We start from the raw sequence: 16,973 nt of genomic DNA on the forward strand, positions 1-16,973 counted from the left end.
GGAGGGAAGGAGAGAAGGGGGGGGAGGGAAGGAGAGAAGGGGGGGGGAGGGAAGGAGAGAAGGGGGGGGGAGGGAAGGAGAGAAGGGGGGGGGAGGGAAGGAGAGAAGGGGGGGGAGGGAAGGAGAGAAGGGGGGGGGAGGGAAGGAGAGAAGGGGGGGAGGGAAGGAGAGAAGGGGGGGAGGGAAGGAGAGAAGGGGGGGGAGGGAAGGAGAGAAGGGGGGGGAGGGAAGGAGAGAAGGGGGGGGAGGGAAGGAGAGAAGGGGGGGGAGGGAAGGAGAGAAGGGGGGGGAGGGAAGGAGAGAAGGGGGGGGAGGGAAGGAGAGAAGGGGGGGGAGGGAAGGAGAGAAGGGGGGGGAGGGAAGGAGAGAAGGGGGGGGAGGGAAGGAGAGAAGGGGGGGAGGGAAGGAGAGAAGGGGGGGAGGGAAGGAGAGAAGGGGGGGAGGGAAGGAGAGAAGGGGGGGAGGGAAGGAGAGAAGGGGGGGAGGGAAGGAGAGAAGGGGGGGGAGGGAAGGAGAGAAGGGGGGGGAGGGAAGGAGAGAAGGGGGGGGAGGGAAGGAGAGAAGGGGGGGGAGGGAAGGAGAGAAGGGGGGGGAGGGAAGGAGAGAAGGGGGGGAGGGAAGGAGAGAAGGGGGGGGAGGGAAGGAGAGAAGGGGGGGGAGGGAAGGAGAGAAGGGGGGGGAGGGAAGGAGAGAAGGGGGGGGAGGGAAGGAGAGAAGGGGGGGGAGGGAAGGAGAGAAGGGGGGGGAGGGAAGGAGAGAAGGGGGGGGAGGGAAGGAGAGAAGGGGGGGGAGGGAAGGAGAGAAGGGGGGGGAGGGAAGGAGAGAAGGGGGGGGAGGGAAGGAGAGAAGGGGGGGGAGGGAAGGAGAGAAGGGGGGGGAGGGAAGGAGAGAAGGGGGGGGAGGGAAGGAGAGAAGGGGGGGGAGGGAAGGAGAGAAGGGGGGGGAGGGAAGGAGAGAAGGGGGGGGAGGGAAGGAGAGAAGGGGGGGGAGGGAAGGAGAGAAGGGGGGGGAGGGAAGGAGAGAAGGGGGGGGAGGGAAGGAGAGAAGGGGGGGGAGGGAAGGAGAGAAGGGGGGGGAGGGAAGGAGAGAAGGGGGGGGGAGGGAAGGAGAGAAGGGGGGGGGGGGGGAAGGAGAGAAGGGGGGGGGAGGGAAGGAGAGAAGGGGGGGGAGGGAAGGAGAGAAGGGGGGGGAGGGAAGGAGAGAAGGGGGGGGAGGGAAGGAGAGAAGGGGGGGGAGGGAAGGAGAGAAGGGGGGGGAGGGAAGGAGAGAAGGGGGGGAGGGAAGGAGAGAAGGGGGGGGAGGGAAGGAGAGAAGGGGGGGGAGGGAAGGAGAGAAGGGGGGGGAGGGAAGGAGAGAAGGGGGGGGGAGGGAAGGAGAGAAGGGGGGGGAGGGAAGGAGAGAAGGGGGGGAGGGAAGGAGAGAAGGGGGGGAGGGAAGGGAAGAGGAAGGGGGGGAGGGAAGGAGAGAAGGGGGGGGGAGGGAAGGAGAGAAGGGGGGAGGGAAGGAGAGAAGGGGGGGGAGGGAAGGAGAGAAGGGGGGGAGGGAAGGAGAGAAGGGGGGGGAGGGAAGGAGAGAAGGGGGGGGAGGGAAGGAGAGAAGGGGGGGGAGGGAAGGAGAGAAGGGGGGGGAGGGAAGGAGAGAAGGGGGGGAGGGAAGGAGAGAAGGGGGGGAGGGAAGGAGAGAAGGGGGGGAGGGAAGGAGAGAAGGGGGGGAGGGAAGGAGAGAAGGGGGGAGAGGAAGGAGAGAGGGGGGAGGAGGGGAAGGAGAGAAGGGGGGGAGGGAAGGAGAGAAGGGGGGAGGGAAGGAGAGAAGGGGGGGAGGGAAGGAGAGAAGGGGGGGGAGGGAAGGAGAGCAGGGGGGGGAGGGAAGGAGAGCAGGGGGGGGAGGGAAGGAGAGAAGGGGGGGGAGGGAAGGAGAGAAGGGGGGGAGGGAAGGAGTGGGGGGGGGGCCAGGAGGAGAGAGGGGCCCCCCTCCTTACAGGTCGCTCCTCCCGCCCCTCCTCATCTCACCCTCTCACCATATCCTTCTATTTTCACTCGTGTTTATCCAGCTTCCCCTTAAACGCGCCGGATGTACAGTCTGCTGCAGATGAACGGAACCATCCAGCCCGGTGGAAAGGCCGACTGTTAACGTACCCGACATTCTCTTGAAGAAGGGCTCGGTGCTGCCGTTCATGCAGAGTTTGACGGCGGTCTGCATCATGCGCATGATCACCCCGGCGGTATGTTCATCGTTCTCCAGCTCACCTGCTGACTGGACCAGCACAGGACCGAGGTTACACATCAACAGGGATCAGCGAGAGAGGAGCAGTGGGCAGATCCGCTGCCTCGGCACTGAAGGTCGGAATCGGCAATCACGGTGTCGGCCATGGCTCAACGGGCAGCACTTTCCCGCCTTTGGTTGTGGGGTCAAAGTCCCACTCCAGAGAATTGTGCCTATAAATCCCGGCTGACACTCCCGGTGCGGCACCGAGGGAGCGCCGCACTGCCGGAGGGGCGGCACCGAGGGAGCGCCGCACTGCCGGAGGGGCGGCACCGAGGGAGCGCCGCACTGCCGGAGGGGCCGTCTTTCGGATGAGACAATTAACCCAGGCCGCAGCCTATAACCATGTTATCTGATGGCTGCTTTAACTTCCCAGAGAGCCGAATAACCAGAGGACACAGATTCAACATAATTGGCAAGGGAGGAGACTTTTGTTTACACAGTGAGTTGTGATCGGGAACACGCTGCCTGAAAGAAAGCAGATTGAATAGTAACTTTCAAATGGGCAGCTGGATAAATTAGCAGGGCGCCCGGACACAGAGCTGGGGATGGGGGGGGGGGGCAGAGGGACTGATCGGATCGCTCGTTCACAGATGTGCCGAACGGCCTCTTTCTGTGCTGCAGGATTCTATGACAGCTGGGGAAGGTCCATACAGCACAGAGGCCGTAAGGACTGGACAGGGGAGCTCGTCGCCGAGAGCGTGCAGAAACCAAGCGCAGGCAGCGGAAGGAGAGTGCGGCAAACCAGTCCCACCCTCCCCTTCCCTCAACCACTGTCTGTCCCACCTGTGACAGGGACTGTGGTTCCTGTATTGGACTGTTCAGTCGCCTGAGATCTCACTTTTAGAGTGGAAGCAAGTCTTCCTCGATTCCGAGGGACTGCCCATGATGATGACGATGAGAGGGGGAGCGGAGCAGAGTTGCTCAGGTAACCGGAAAAACGCAGTCACCTCTGGCGGGGAGATTATTCATGTTGCCTCGACCACCACCTGTTTTGGCCGTGCCTGTGACCCCTGAACCGCACTGCCTCATTTACATCGCCCTTCCGCGTTGACAGGGAGAGGTGTGGCCAACACCTCAGTCTTCCTGGATGGTCAAGGGTTTTCTCTGAGAGACACGCTGGCGGTGGCCATCATACTTACAGACAGCACTCCATCTTCACTGATGACCAGGTAGCCCAGCTGGTCTGGGATTCTCTCGAGCCCTTGAGTCAAAGCAGAAGCCTGGTGACAACCACAAATAAATACAGAATCAGCAACAACTAAAAATAAAAGGGTTGGGTTGCAAGCTACCAAGCACCAGTCTGAACAGTGGACATTGAAAAGCACCAGTAACATCCGGGCTTTAGAGGGAATGCAATGGACATTCACGAGGTGGATCACTGCTGTTACACGCTCGAGCAATAACGAAAAGATAGGACTTACATCGAATGTACGGCACAGAAATAGGCCATTGGGCCCAAACAGTCTGTGCCAGCGTTTATGCTCCACTTGAGCCTCCTCCCCTCTTTCCTCATCTAGCTCTATCGGCAGAACCCTCTGTGAGGAGTGACACTCACAGGAGGGAAGGGTGCAAAATGACTTTGTACACTCCTGAAGCTGCCTGAAAGTGCATTAAATCCATGCAAATCCGCAAATGGGAGCATTGTTATATCTTGCAGCCAGTGTGCTTGAAATAAGCAGAATATTAAAGCAAAGACTGCACAGCTTCAGTGTTAGACGTGGCTCAGTTGCACCACACCTGCCTGAGTCAGCAGGTCATGGGTTTGAATCCCACTCCAGGGACTCACGTAAATCCAGGCCAACACTCCCAGTGCAGTGTTGAGAGAGTGCCACACTGTCGGGGGGCAGTACTGAGGGAGAGCCGCACTGTCGGAGGGGCGGTACTGAGGGAGCGCCGCACTGTCGGAGGGGCGGTACTGAGGGAGCCCCGCACTGTCGGAGGGGCGGTACTGAGGGAGCCCCGCACTGTCGGAGGGGCGGTACTGAGGGAGCCCCGCACTGTCGGAGGGGCGGTACTGAGGGAGCCCCGCACTGTCGGAGGGGCGGTACTGAGGGAGTGCCGCACTGTCGGAGGGGCGGTAACTGAGGGAGCGCCGCACTGTCGGAGGGGCGGTAACTGAGGGAGCGCCGCACTGTCGGAGGGGCGGTACTGAGGGAGCGCCGCACTGTCGGAGGGGCGGTACTGAGGGAGCGCCGCACTGTCGGAGGGGCGGTACTGAGGGAGCCCTGCACTGTCGGAGGGGCTGTACTGAGGGAGCGCCGCACTGTCGGAGGGGCGGTACTGAGGGAGCGCCGCACTGTCGGAGGGGCGGCACTGAGGGAGCGCCGCACTGTCGGAGGGGCGGCACTGAGGGAGCGCCGCACTGTCGGAGGGGCGGTACTGAGGGAGCGCCGCACTGTCGGAGGGGCGGTACTGAGGGAGCGCCGCACTGTCGGAGGGGCGGTACTGAGGGAGAGCCGCAATGTCGGAGGGGCGGTACTGAGGGAGCGCCGCACTGTCGGAGGGGTGGTACTGAGGGAGCCCCGCACTGTGGTACTGAGGGAGCGCCGCACTGTCGGAGGGGCGGTACTGAGGGAGCGCCGCACTGTCGGAGGGGCGGTACTGAGGGAGCGCCGCACTGTCAGAGGGGCAGTACTGAGGGAGCGCCGCACTGTCGGAGGGGCAGTACTGAGGGAGCGCCGCACTGTCGGAGGGGCAGTACTGAGGGAGTGCCGCACTGTCGGAGGGGCAGTACTGAGGGAGCACCGCACTGTCGGAGGGGCAGTACTGAGGGAGTGCCGCACTGTCGGAGGGGCAGTACTGAGGGAGCGCCGCACTGTCGGAGGGGCAGTACTGAGGGAGCGCCGCACTGTCGGAGGGGCAGTACTGAGGGAGCGCCGCACTGTCGGAGGGGCAGTACTGAGGGAGCCCCGCACTGTCGGAGGGGCGGTACTGAGGGAGCAAGTCTTTCTCCTACGGTTGCAGCCTGCTGACCTTTGACCTCCCGCCCCCGAGGATGGCGGACCAAAGACTTCCAGCAGTGCCGCCTTCCCCGGGGGTCCCTCTCGCCGGGGGGAGGGGAGCCGAGCCGCTCCATGCCCTCCCCCGGTGCCCGGACGCACTCACCATGGCCGCCGCTCCCGATCGCCGCCGTCCGCACAACCGCCCTCCGTCACCTGACCCCCCGCAAACTCCGCCCCCAGCCACGCCTGATTGGCTCCGATCCGCCCCTCCTCATTACCATTGGTCCGATCGGACGTCGATTATAATCCGAACCCCGCCCGCCACGCTGCCTGATTGGCTGACAGGGCACACGCTGCACGCCGTCCGATTGGTCCGATCGGACATCAATTATAATCCAAACCCCCCCCCCCCCCCCACGCCCGGCCCAAGCTGATTGGCTCTGAGCCGCCGTTCCTCGTTACCATTGGTCGGCGCATAAGTCAATTATACCCCGAACCCCGCCCCCAGCCCCGCCTGATCAGCTGACAGGGTGCACGCTGCACGCCATACGATTGGTCCCATCGGTCGTCAATTATCACTCATACTTCCCGCCCCCCCCCCTGATTGGCTGACATGGCTCACGTTGCACGCCATGCAATTGGTCGCAGCGTACGTCAATTTGAACCCAATCCCCGCCCTGGCCCCGCCTGATTGGCTCTAATCCGCCCCACCTCCTTACCATTGGTCCGCTCGTACGTCAATTATAATCCGAATCCCACCCGCCCTTATGCAGGAGTATTGATTAAAAATGGAATCAATCCTTGAAACTATCTCAGTCTCAAAAATAAACAGTCGCCCTGAAATAATCAAATGGTTTGCACCCCGTCTCGCATCAGCCATCGCCTCCTGTGCTCGCTGACCGACATTGGTCCCGGCTCAGCGACATCTCATAGAAACATAGAAACATAGAAAATAGGTGCAGGAGTAGGCCATTCGGCCCTTCTAGCCTGCACCGCCATTCAATGAGTTCATGGCTGAACATGCAACTTCAGTACCCCATTCCTGCTTTCTCGCCATACCCCTTGATCCCCCGAGTAGTAAGGACCTCATCTAACTCCTCAAATTGAAAAAACTCATCCTGTGTTCAAATCCTTCCATGGCCTCGCCCCCTCGCCCCCTCCCTATCTCTGTAACCTCCTCCAGCCCCACCACCCTCTGCGATATCTGCCCTCCTCTAATCCTGGCCTCTTCGGTATCCCTGATTTTAACTGTGCCCCCATCGGCGGCCGTGCCATCAGCTGCCTGGGCCCCGAGCTCTGGAGCTCCCTCCCTCAACCTCTCCGCCTCGCTCTCTCCTCCTTTAATACGCTCCTTAAAACCTGCCTCAGTGACCCAAGCTTTCGGTCACCTGCCCAAATAGCTCCTCATGTGGCTCGGTGTCAAATTGTGTCTGATAATCGCTGCTGGGAAGCGGCCTGGAACGTTTTATTGTGTTAAAGGCGCTATATAAATGCAGGTTGTTGTATGGGAGGTGTACTTAAGGATCTGCTTTTAGACAGGCAGTTGCAGATCTGATCGTAGCCACCGTACACTTGAAAAATCAGCCTTAATGTAAAATTCAAGGCTCTCATTCCTGATAAAGGACGGTGGGCTCCTTGAGCCATCAGCTGAACTTCCCATTGTGCTGTAAAAAGGTGTGAATTTTACCCACTCCCCCCCCCTAAAAAGAATGGTCGAACCCATTCTCCACAGCCGTCCAATGGAGAGTAACAGGGCCTCAGCAGGCTGCACCATGTCGTCTCTACAGTACGGGGGTGGTCAGGTCCCATGCAGCTCCAAAGAGGTGTGAGTTCTCCTCTACTCCCCTAAGGAAGGAATGGGAGAGCCCATTGCGGCCAGCAGCCCGCTAGAGAGAAAACAGGGCGTCAGCGGGCTGCACCATGTATATGGGGGTGGTGCTGGTGGTGGGGGGGATCAGATTGAGCAGCGCGCGGCCGCCATGTTGGCGATTTTGGCGGGAAGCCGCCGCCTGCTGCCGCCATCTTGGTGATGGCGGGATGGAAGCCGGCGGCCGTGGGTTGGATTTATTTGTGTTTTTCGGGGCTGGGTCCGCCGGCTGGAACCGCTGCTGTGGTAAAAGGGAGGGGGAGGGATGGTGGGGTTTGTGCCGCTTTCCCGAGCCGGGCCTAGCCGGGCCCCACACACACACCGTCTGAGGGAGCTGGCGCCTCCGCCCCCGGGCCGGGCCGGGCCGGGCTCCGACACTCTGGCAGCAGGCCGCCTTTCAGGGCCCCGAGCTTCGCTTTACTTTCCTGGCACATTTTAAACGTGAGTTTAAAAAAAATATATAAGCTTTATAAAAAAGATATTGCTTGCTATATTTAACTTTGGTTAGTTCGCTTAATACCCAGCTGACAGTGGGTTTATCACAAAAAGTCAACATTTTACATCCCACTGTCAATCCAGCACCTGTCAGCATTTTAAATTCATCAAATTCACTTCTTAAAAAATACACAAACAATTTTTTCCAGTTACATTCGGCGGGAGAGCTGTTTGTCGGCCGGCACCGACACGATGGGCCGAATGGCTCCTTGTTGTGCGAGGCCCCCTGGGGAAGAGTGACCATAATATGGTCGAATTCTTCATTGAGGTGGAGAGTGACACAGTTAATTCAGAGACTAGGGTCCTGAACTTAAAGAAAGGTAACTTCGATGGTATGAGACATGAATTGGCTAGGATAGACTGGCGAATGATACTTAAAGGGTTGACGGTGGATAGGCAATGGCAGACATTTAAAGATCACATGGATGAACTTCAACAATTGTACATCCCTGTCTGGAGTAAAAATAAAATGGGGAAGGTGGCTCAACCGTGGCTAACAAGGGAAATTAAGGATAGTGTTAAATCCAAGGAAGAGGCATATAAATTGGCCAGAAAAAGCAGCAAACCTGAGGACTGGGAGAAAGTTAGAATTCAGCAGAGGAGGACAAAGGGTTTAATTAGGAGGGGGGGAAATAGAGTATGAGAGGAAGCTTGCTGGGAACATAAAAACTGACTGCAAAAGCTTCTATAGATATGTAAAAAGAAAAAGATTAGTGAAGATAAATGTAGGTCCCTTGCAGTCAGATTCAGGTGAATTTATAACGGGGAACAAAGAAATGGCAGACCAGTTGAACAAATACTTTGGTTCTGTCTTCACGAAGGAAGACACAAATAACCTTCCGGAAATATTAGGGGACTGAGGGTCTAGCGAGAAGGAGGAACTGAAGGAAATCCTTATCAGGCGGGAAATTGTGTTGGGGAAATTGATGGGATTGAAGGCCGATAGTCTGCATCCCAGAGTACTTAAGGAAGTGGCCCCAGAAATAGTGGATGCATTGGTGGTCATTTTCCAACATTCAATGGACTTTGGATCAGTTCCTATGGACTGGAGGGTAACTAATGTAACACCACTTTTTAAAAAAGGAGGGAGAGAGAAAACAGGGAATTATAGACCGGTCAGCCTGACATCGGTAGTGGGTAAAATGATGGAATCAATTATTAAAGACGTAATAGCAGCGCATTTGGAAAGCAGTGACAGGATTGGTCCAAGTCAGCATTGATTTATGAAAGGGAAATCATGCTTGAAAAATCTTCTGGAATTTTTGAGGATGTAACTAGTAGAGTGGACAAGGGAGAACCAGTGGATGTGGTGTATTTGCACTTTCAAAAGGCTTTTGACAAGGTTCCACACAAGAGATTAGTATGCAAAATTAAAGCACATGGTATTGGGGGTAATGTATTGACATGGATAGAGATCTGGTTGGCAAGACAGGAAGCAAGAAGTAGGAATAAACGTGTCCTTTTCAGAATGGCAGGCAGTGACTAGTGGGGTACCGCAAGGTTCAGTGCTGGGCCCCCAGCTATTTACAATATAAGTTAAATATTTGAACAAAGGAATTGAGTGTAATATCTCCAAGTTTGCAGATGACACTAAGCTGGGTGGCGGTGTGAGCTGTGAGGAGGATGCTAAGAGGCTGCAGGGTGACTTGGACAGGTTAGGTGAGTGGGCAAATGCATGGCAGATGCAGTATAATGTCGATAAATGTGAGGTTATCCACTTTGGTGGCAAAAACAGGGAGGCAGAATATTATTTGAATGGTGACAGATTAGGAAAGGGGGAGATGCAATGAAACCTGGGTGACATGGTACATCAGTCATTGAAAGTTGGCATGCAGGTACAGCAGGCGGTGAAGAAGGCAAATGGCATGTTGGCCTTCATAGCGAGGGGATTTGCGTAAAGGAGCAAGGAGGTCTTACTGCAATTGTACAGAGCCTTGGTGAGGCCACACCTTGAATATTGTGTTGAGTTTTGGTCACCGATACTGAGGAAGGACATTCTTGCGATTGAGGGAGTGCAACGAAGGTTCACCAGACTGATTCCCGGGATGGCGGGACTGACATATGAAGAAAGACTGGATCAACCAGGCTTATGTTCACTGGAATTTAGAAGAATGAGAGTGAATTTCACAGAAACATAGAAATTTCTGACGGGATTGGACAGGTTAGATGCAGGAAGAATGTTCCCGATGTTGGGGAATATCAGAACAAGGGGTCACAGTCTAAGGATAAGGGGTAAGCCATTTAGGACCGAGATGAGGAGAAACTTCTTCACCCAGAGAGTTGTGAACCTGTGGAATTCTCTTCCACAGAAAGTTGTTGAGGCCCATTCATTAAATATATGCAAAAGGGAGTTAGATATGGCCCTTATGGCTAAAGGGATCAAGCGGTATGGAGAGAAAGCAGGAAAGGGGTATTGAAGTTGCATGATCAGCCATGATCTTATTGAATGGTGGTGCAGGTTCGAAGGGCCGAACGGCCTACTCCTGCACCTATTTTCAATGTTTCTAGGCTGTAGATTTCTGTGACTTGTAGACTGTCGGAGCGGCAGTAGTGAGGGAGCGCCACACTGTCAAAGGGGCAGTACTGAGGGAGTGCCGCACTGTTGGAGGGGCTGTACTGAGGGAGCGCCACACTGTCGGAGGGGCTGTACTGAGGGAGTGCCACACTGTCGGAGGGGCAGTACTGAGGGAGCGCCGCACTGTCGGAGGGGCAGTACTGAGGGAGCGCCGCACTGTCACAGGGGCAGTACTGAGGGAGCACCGCACTGTCGGAGGGGCAGTACTGAGGGAGCGCCACACTGTCGGAGGGGCGGTACTGAGGGAGCGCCACACTGTCGGAGGGGCAGTACTGAGGGAGCGCCGCACTGTCACAGGGGCAGTACTGAGGGAGCGCTGCACTGTTGGAGGGGCAGTACTGAGGGAGCACCGCACAGTCGGAGGTGCTGTACTGAGGAAGCTCCGCACTGATGGAGGGGCAGTACTGACAGAGAGTCGCACTGACGGAGGGGCAGTACTGACGGAGAGCCGCACTGATGGAGGGGCAGTACTGACGGAGAGCCGCACTGAGGGAGTGCCGCACTGTCAGAGGGGCAGTACTGAGGGAGCGCCGCACTGACGGAGGGGCAGTACTGAGGGGGTGCCGCACTGTCGGAGGGGCAGTACTGAGGGAGCGCCGCATTGACGGAGGGGCAGTACTGAGGGAGCGCCGCACTGTTGGAGGGGCTGTACTGAGGGAGCGCCACACTGTCGGAGGGGCTGTACTGAGGGAGCGCCACACTGTCGGAGGGGCAGTACTGAGGGAGCGCCGCACTGACGGAGGGGCAGTACTGAGGGAGCGCCGCACTGTCGGAGGGGCTGTACTGAGGAAGCACCGCACTGATGGAGGGGCAGTACTGACGGAGAGCCGCACTGACGGAGAGGCAGTACTGACAGAGAGCCGCACTGACGGAGGGGCAGTACTGAGGGAGCGCCGCACTGTCGGAGGGGCAGTACTGAGGTAGCACCGCACTGTCGGAGGGGCAGTACTGAGGGAGCGCCGCATTGTCGGAGGGGCAGTACTGAGGGAGTGCCGCACTGTTGGAGGGGCGCTACTGAGGGAGCTCCGCACTGTTGGAGGGGCGGTACTGAGGGAGTGCCGCACTGTCGGAAGGGCGGTACTGAGGGAGCGCCGCACTGTCGGAGGGGCAGTACTGACGGAGAGCCGCACTGTCGGAGGGGCAGTACTGAGGGAGCGCCGCACTGTCGGAGGGGCAGTACTGAGGGAGTGCCGCACTGTAGGAGGGGCTGTACTGAGGGAGTGCCGCACTGTCGGAGGGGCGGTACTGAGGGAGTGCCGCACTGTCGGAGGGGCGGTACTGACGGAGAGCCGCACTGTCGGAGGGGCAGTACTGAGGGAGTGCCGCACTGTCGGAGGGGCAGTACTGAGGGAGCGCCGCACTGACGGAGGGGCAGTACTGAGGGAGCGCCGCACTGTCGGAGGGGCAGTACTGAGGGAGCGCCGCACTGACGGAGGGGCAGTACTGAGGGAGTGCCGCACTGTCGGAGGGGCGGTACTGAGGGAGCGCCGCACTGTCGGAGGGGCGGTACTGACGGAGAGCCGCACTGTCGGAGGGGCAGTACTGAGGGAGCGCCGCACTGTCGGAGGGGCAGTACTGAGGGAGCGCCGCACTGTCGGAGGGGCAGTACTGAGGGAGCGCCGCACTGTCGGAGGGGCTGTACTGAGGGAGCGCCACACTGTCGGAGGGGCAGTACTGAGGGAGTGCCGCACTGTCGGAGGGGCAGTACTGAGGGAGTACCGCACTGACGGAGGGGCAGTACTGAGGGAGTGCCGCACTGACGGAGGGGCAGTACTGAGGGAGTGCCGCACTGACGGAGGGGCAGTACTGAGGGAGTGCCGCACTGTCGGAGGGGCAGTACTGACGGAGAGCCGCACTGTCGGAGGGGCAGTACTGAGGGAGTGCCGCACTGTCGGAGGGGCTGCACTCGGATCATTGTTCCCGACGCTCTGGCAGCAGGTCGGTGCAATCGGTCCTGTGCTCTCGGGCAGCACTCTGCTTCTCCCTAAAATCACAGGATTTCCGACCTCCCTACCCCAGCAATTCCCAGGTTAAAAAGCACGATGCTTCTCCTTGGGATGGGACACTGGGCTGTAAGTCTATTCTCAGGGTGTTCTCACCCAGCACTCAGCCTCAAAATCATCCCCGAGATCGTTGGCATCATTTTGGTTTACACATTCCGCGGGAGAGACTGATGGTTCCAGAAGCTGCAGCTTTGAACTGCCGGAATACAGGAGCAGGAGGAGGACATTCAGGCCCTCGAGCCTGCTCCTCCATCCAATGGCTGATCTGTGACCTAACTCCACCCACCCACCTTTGGTCCAGATCCCTTAATACCTTTGGTTAACAGAAAGCTAGCAATCTCAGATTTAAAATTAACAATTCATCTCGTATCAACTGCCCTTTGCTGAAGAGAGTTCCAAACTTCCACCACCCTTTGTGTGTAGAAGTGTTTCCTAATTTCACTCCTGAAAGGTCTGGCTCTAATTGTTAGACTGTGCTCCCTAAGTCCTAGAATCCCCAACCGGCCAAAATAGTTTCTCTCTATCTACCCTATCCGTTCCCCATAATATCATGAAAACTTTGATCAAATCACCCCTTAACCTTCTAAATTCTAGAGAATACTGTAATGTCTGTAAGCTGGTAATGTTTGCAGCGCCACACTGTGGATGTGGACGTATTGTGTACTGCAACTGCAGGGTTAATAATAAACAGAACCAGGCAATTCCGGAGGTTTCCGAGAGAGCTGCCTGCCATGTAGGAAGCTGTGTGTGCTTGTGCTCTGTGAAGATATCACATTTGGCGGCGTGATGGGATTTTTCGGATGATTTAAAGCTTAAATTTTGTTGGTGAAGGATTCAGCCAGCCGACAGAGAGACTTTGGAAGTTTCTGTCTTTGGAAAAAAGCTACAAAATCCGAGGTAAAATACAGCACACGGTGTGAACAGCTAGAGATTAAAATGGCAAGTGTAATTGGACATATCTAAGGAGATTAAGCTAGCATGTGATGACTCTCCGTATGGAGTTGGGGCAGTGATCTCTCATGTATCACGGAGTGGGGAGGAGAGACCAATTGCTTTTGCTTCACGCACTCTCAGTGCCAGTGAGAGTAATTATGTGCAAATTGAAAGGGAAGCTTTGGCATTAATATTTGGGGTCAAGAAGTTTCACAAATACTTATATGGTCGTAAGTTTACCATCGTTACGGACCATAAGCCCCTAACAGCAATCCTCCATCCAAAGTCCCCAGTTCCAACATTAGCTACAGCCCGAATGCAGAGATGGGCTTTGATTTTGTCAGCATATACATATGATATTGAATACAGACGATCAGCTGATCACAGTAATGCTGATGCAATATCTAGATTGCCTTCCCCATCACAAGTTACACCCGATAGGGAAGAAGTGTTTTATTTTTCATACATTGATGAACTGCCAGTCACAGCTGAAGAGATTGGTAGAGCAACCAAACGTGACCCAGTGATGTCAAAGGTGTGTGATTATATTGCAAATGGATGGCCAAACCAGGTAACAGACAAAGATACACATCCATTCTTCATTCGTAGGAATGAATTATCAGTCGATAAAGATTGTATCATGTGGGGTGCAAGAGTGATTATACCAAATAAATTCAGGTCCAAATTATTAGGAGACCTCCATGACCAGCACCTGGGAATGTGCTTGACCAAGAGTTTTGCATGCAGTTACTTATGGTGGCCAGGTCTTGATAAAGATATAGAGTACATCGTGAGTCCGAGTACGACATGTCAACCGGTAAGCAAGCAACCACCACCAGTACCATTACAGCCATGGAAATGGCCTCCCAGGGTGTGGCAAAGGCTACATATTGATTTTGCTGAGTTGGGACAACAATTGTTCATTGTGATTGATAGCCATTCGAAGTGGGTTGAGGTGTTTCCAATGTGGAAAATAACAACAAGTAAAACATTGGACATTTTGCGAAAATTATTTTCTTCATTTGGCCTCCCTGAAGAGATTGTTTTGGATAATGGACCACAATTTCGTTCAGAAGGATTTGCACAATTCACGAGCAAAAATGGTGTGAAACATACCAAGATTCCACCATACCATCCTGCTTAAAATGGTGCTGCAGAACGCACTGTGCAAATTGTAAAACGTGCCTTCATAAAACAAATGTTAGATCCAAATCCAAGGAAACGACAGTTGTCATTGGATCACAAATTGGCTAATTTTCTAACTACATATCGAAATACTCATCATACAACTACTGGTAGAACTCCAGCAGAGTTGTTTCTCAAACGACAGCCACGAACCAGATTCTCGTTGTTAAAGCCAAATTTGGCACAGTCTGTAGAAGAGACACAATTGGCAGAAAGAGAATCATGATAGAGATAGAGTAAAGGAGAGAAGTGTGAAATTAAACCAGAAGGTGAGAGTGAAGAACCGTCACCATAAATGGTTAAAGTGGTTACCAGGAAGAGTGGTGAAGATATGTGGTCCTCGCACATATTTGGTAAAGATGTTTGATAATGGACAGGTTAGGTTTGTTCATATTGATCATATTTTACCTACAGACATGGAAGGAGTTGAAGGTGTGAATGATTCAATTATTTCTGACTCATCAGATAGTTTTGATACACCAGTAGCAAATCCTAAATCCAATGTACTGGAAACAAATCCAGGAGAGAATCAGAATGAAAGTCTGAGTCCGAGTCAGGAAAACAAAGAGCCTGAAGTTATAGTGAGTTCAAATGAAAATCAAGGAAATTCTGTGGAGGAAAACGTTCCTCAGGTTGAGTCTCGAATGAGTGTGAAATCGATACCATGTTTGGAAGGTTCTGTTCGAGAGCAAAGATATCCTCTTCAAAACAGAAAACAAGTGGTAAAGTTAAATTTGTAAATATGGAAAAAAATAAGTCTATATCCTGTGTTATGTATAAAAATGAAAGTTATGTATGATGTTTGTTATAATAACTTCTTCATTAAGGAGGGAGAAGTGTAATTTCTGTAAGCTGGTAATGTTTGTAGCTCCACACAGTGGATGTGGACGTATTGTGTACTGCAACTGCAGGGTTAATAATAAACAGAACCAGGCAATTCCGGAGGCTTCGGAGAGAGCTGCGTGCCATGTAGCAAGCTGTGTGTGCTGTGCTCTGTGAAGATATCACAAATACAAATCTTGCTTACATAGGAGTACATAGGAGATATGGCGCAGAATCAGGCCATTAGGCCCAACCACTTGAGCCTCCTCCCGTCTTTCCTCATCTAACTCTATCAGCATAACCCTCTATTCCCTTCTCCCTCATGTGTTCATCTAATCTCTTAAATGCATCGATACTATTCGCTTCAACCACTCCCTGTGGTAGAGAGTTCCACTTTCTCACCACTCTCTGGGGTAAAGAAATGTCTTCAGAATTCCCTATTTGATTTCTTGCTGACTCTCATATTGATGGCCGCTAGTTTTGCTCTTCCCCACAAGTCGACACACTCTCTCTGTGTCTACTCGATCAAAACCTTTAATGATTTTAAAGACCTTTATTAGGTCACCCTTCAGCCTGTTTATCCTTTCCTGACAGGTGTACTCTCGCATTTCTGGTGTCATCCTTGTAAAAGTTTGTAAAGATTAGTGTAATCTCTCCTCATAACTTTATCCTTGAAGTCTGGGTACAGTTCTGGTAAACCTACGCCGCACTCCCTCCAAGGCCAATATACCCTCCCTAAGGTGTGGTGCCCAGACCTGCTCACAGTGCTCCAGGTGTGGGCTAACCAGGGCTTTGTACAGCTGTAGCATAACTTCTACCCTCTTGTATTCTAGTCCTTGAGCTGTAAAGGCCAGCATCCCATTAGCCTTTTTGATTATTTTCTGTACCTGTTCTTGACATTTTAATGATCTATATACCTGGACCCCCAAGTCCCTTTGGACCTTCTCTGTTTTTTAGCCTTTCACCATTGAGAAAGTACTCTGTTCTATCTGTTTTAGGTCCAAAATGGATGACCTCTAATTTGCCTACATTGAAATCCATTTGCCACAGTTGAAGATCTGAAAGAGTCTAGTGGAACAAATATTTGCTGGACTGTATCAATGGGAGAAAGTCTGAAGCTTGAAAAGGGTAAATAAACAAATTCTCAGCCATTTGCAAATTTTTAATATATATTCTACTCGATGGCATTTGTCCAATTAATTTGTTTCTGAGAATCATTTTAATAGTAAGTTAATTTGACGAATTATGTTCGTCTGTGCGAAGCTGGTCTCACTTGTGATGTTTCCTGATGTTTGAGACACGGTGAGAATTCGATATAAATTCTAGTCTGCAAGTTCCTGCAATGATGGTTAATTATCAGACCTGGTTTAGGCAGAAGGACGTGAAGGACACAGATTTTAATTCATAAGGGATGTGAAGTTGTTGTGAGATGGTTGGAGTGAGAATGTTACGTTGCAAAAGCTAGAAATGTTGCATTTCTAATTAAAGGATAAGATTTCCAAATGGAAGTATTTAAGCTCCATCAATGCTTCATCAATGACCTTCCCTGCATCATAAGGTCAGAAGTGAGGATGTTTGCTGATGATTGCACAGTGTTCAGTTCCATTTGCAATTCCTCCAGATAATGAAGCAGTCCATAGCCGCATAAAGCAAGACGTGGACAACATCCAGGCTTGGGCTGGTAAGTGGCAATTAACATTCGTCCCACACAAGTGCAAGGCAATTTCCTGCAAGAGAGCATAACCACCTCCCCTTGATATCTAATGGCATTACCGTCATCCACCATCAGCAACCTTGGGGAGGGGTCACCATTAACCAGAAACCCACCGCACAGGCATATAAATACTGTGGCCACTAGAGCAGGTCAGAGGCTTTGTAATCTGTGG

The sequence above is a fragment of the Pristiophorus japonicus genome, chromosome 20 (genome assembly GCF_044704955.1).
Source record: "Pristiophorus japonicus isolate sPriJap1 chromosome 20, sPriJap1.hap1, whole genome shotgun sequence".
Lineage (NCBI taxonomy): Eukaryota > Metazoa > Chordata > Chondrichthyes > Pristiophoridae > Pristiophorus > Pristiophorus japonicus.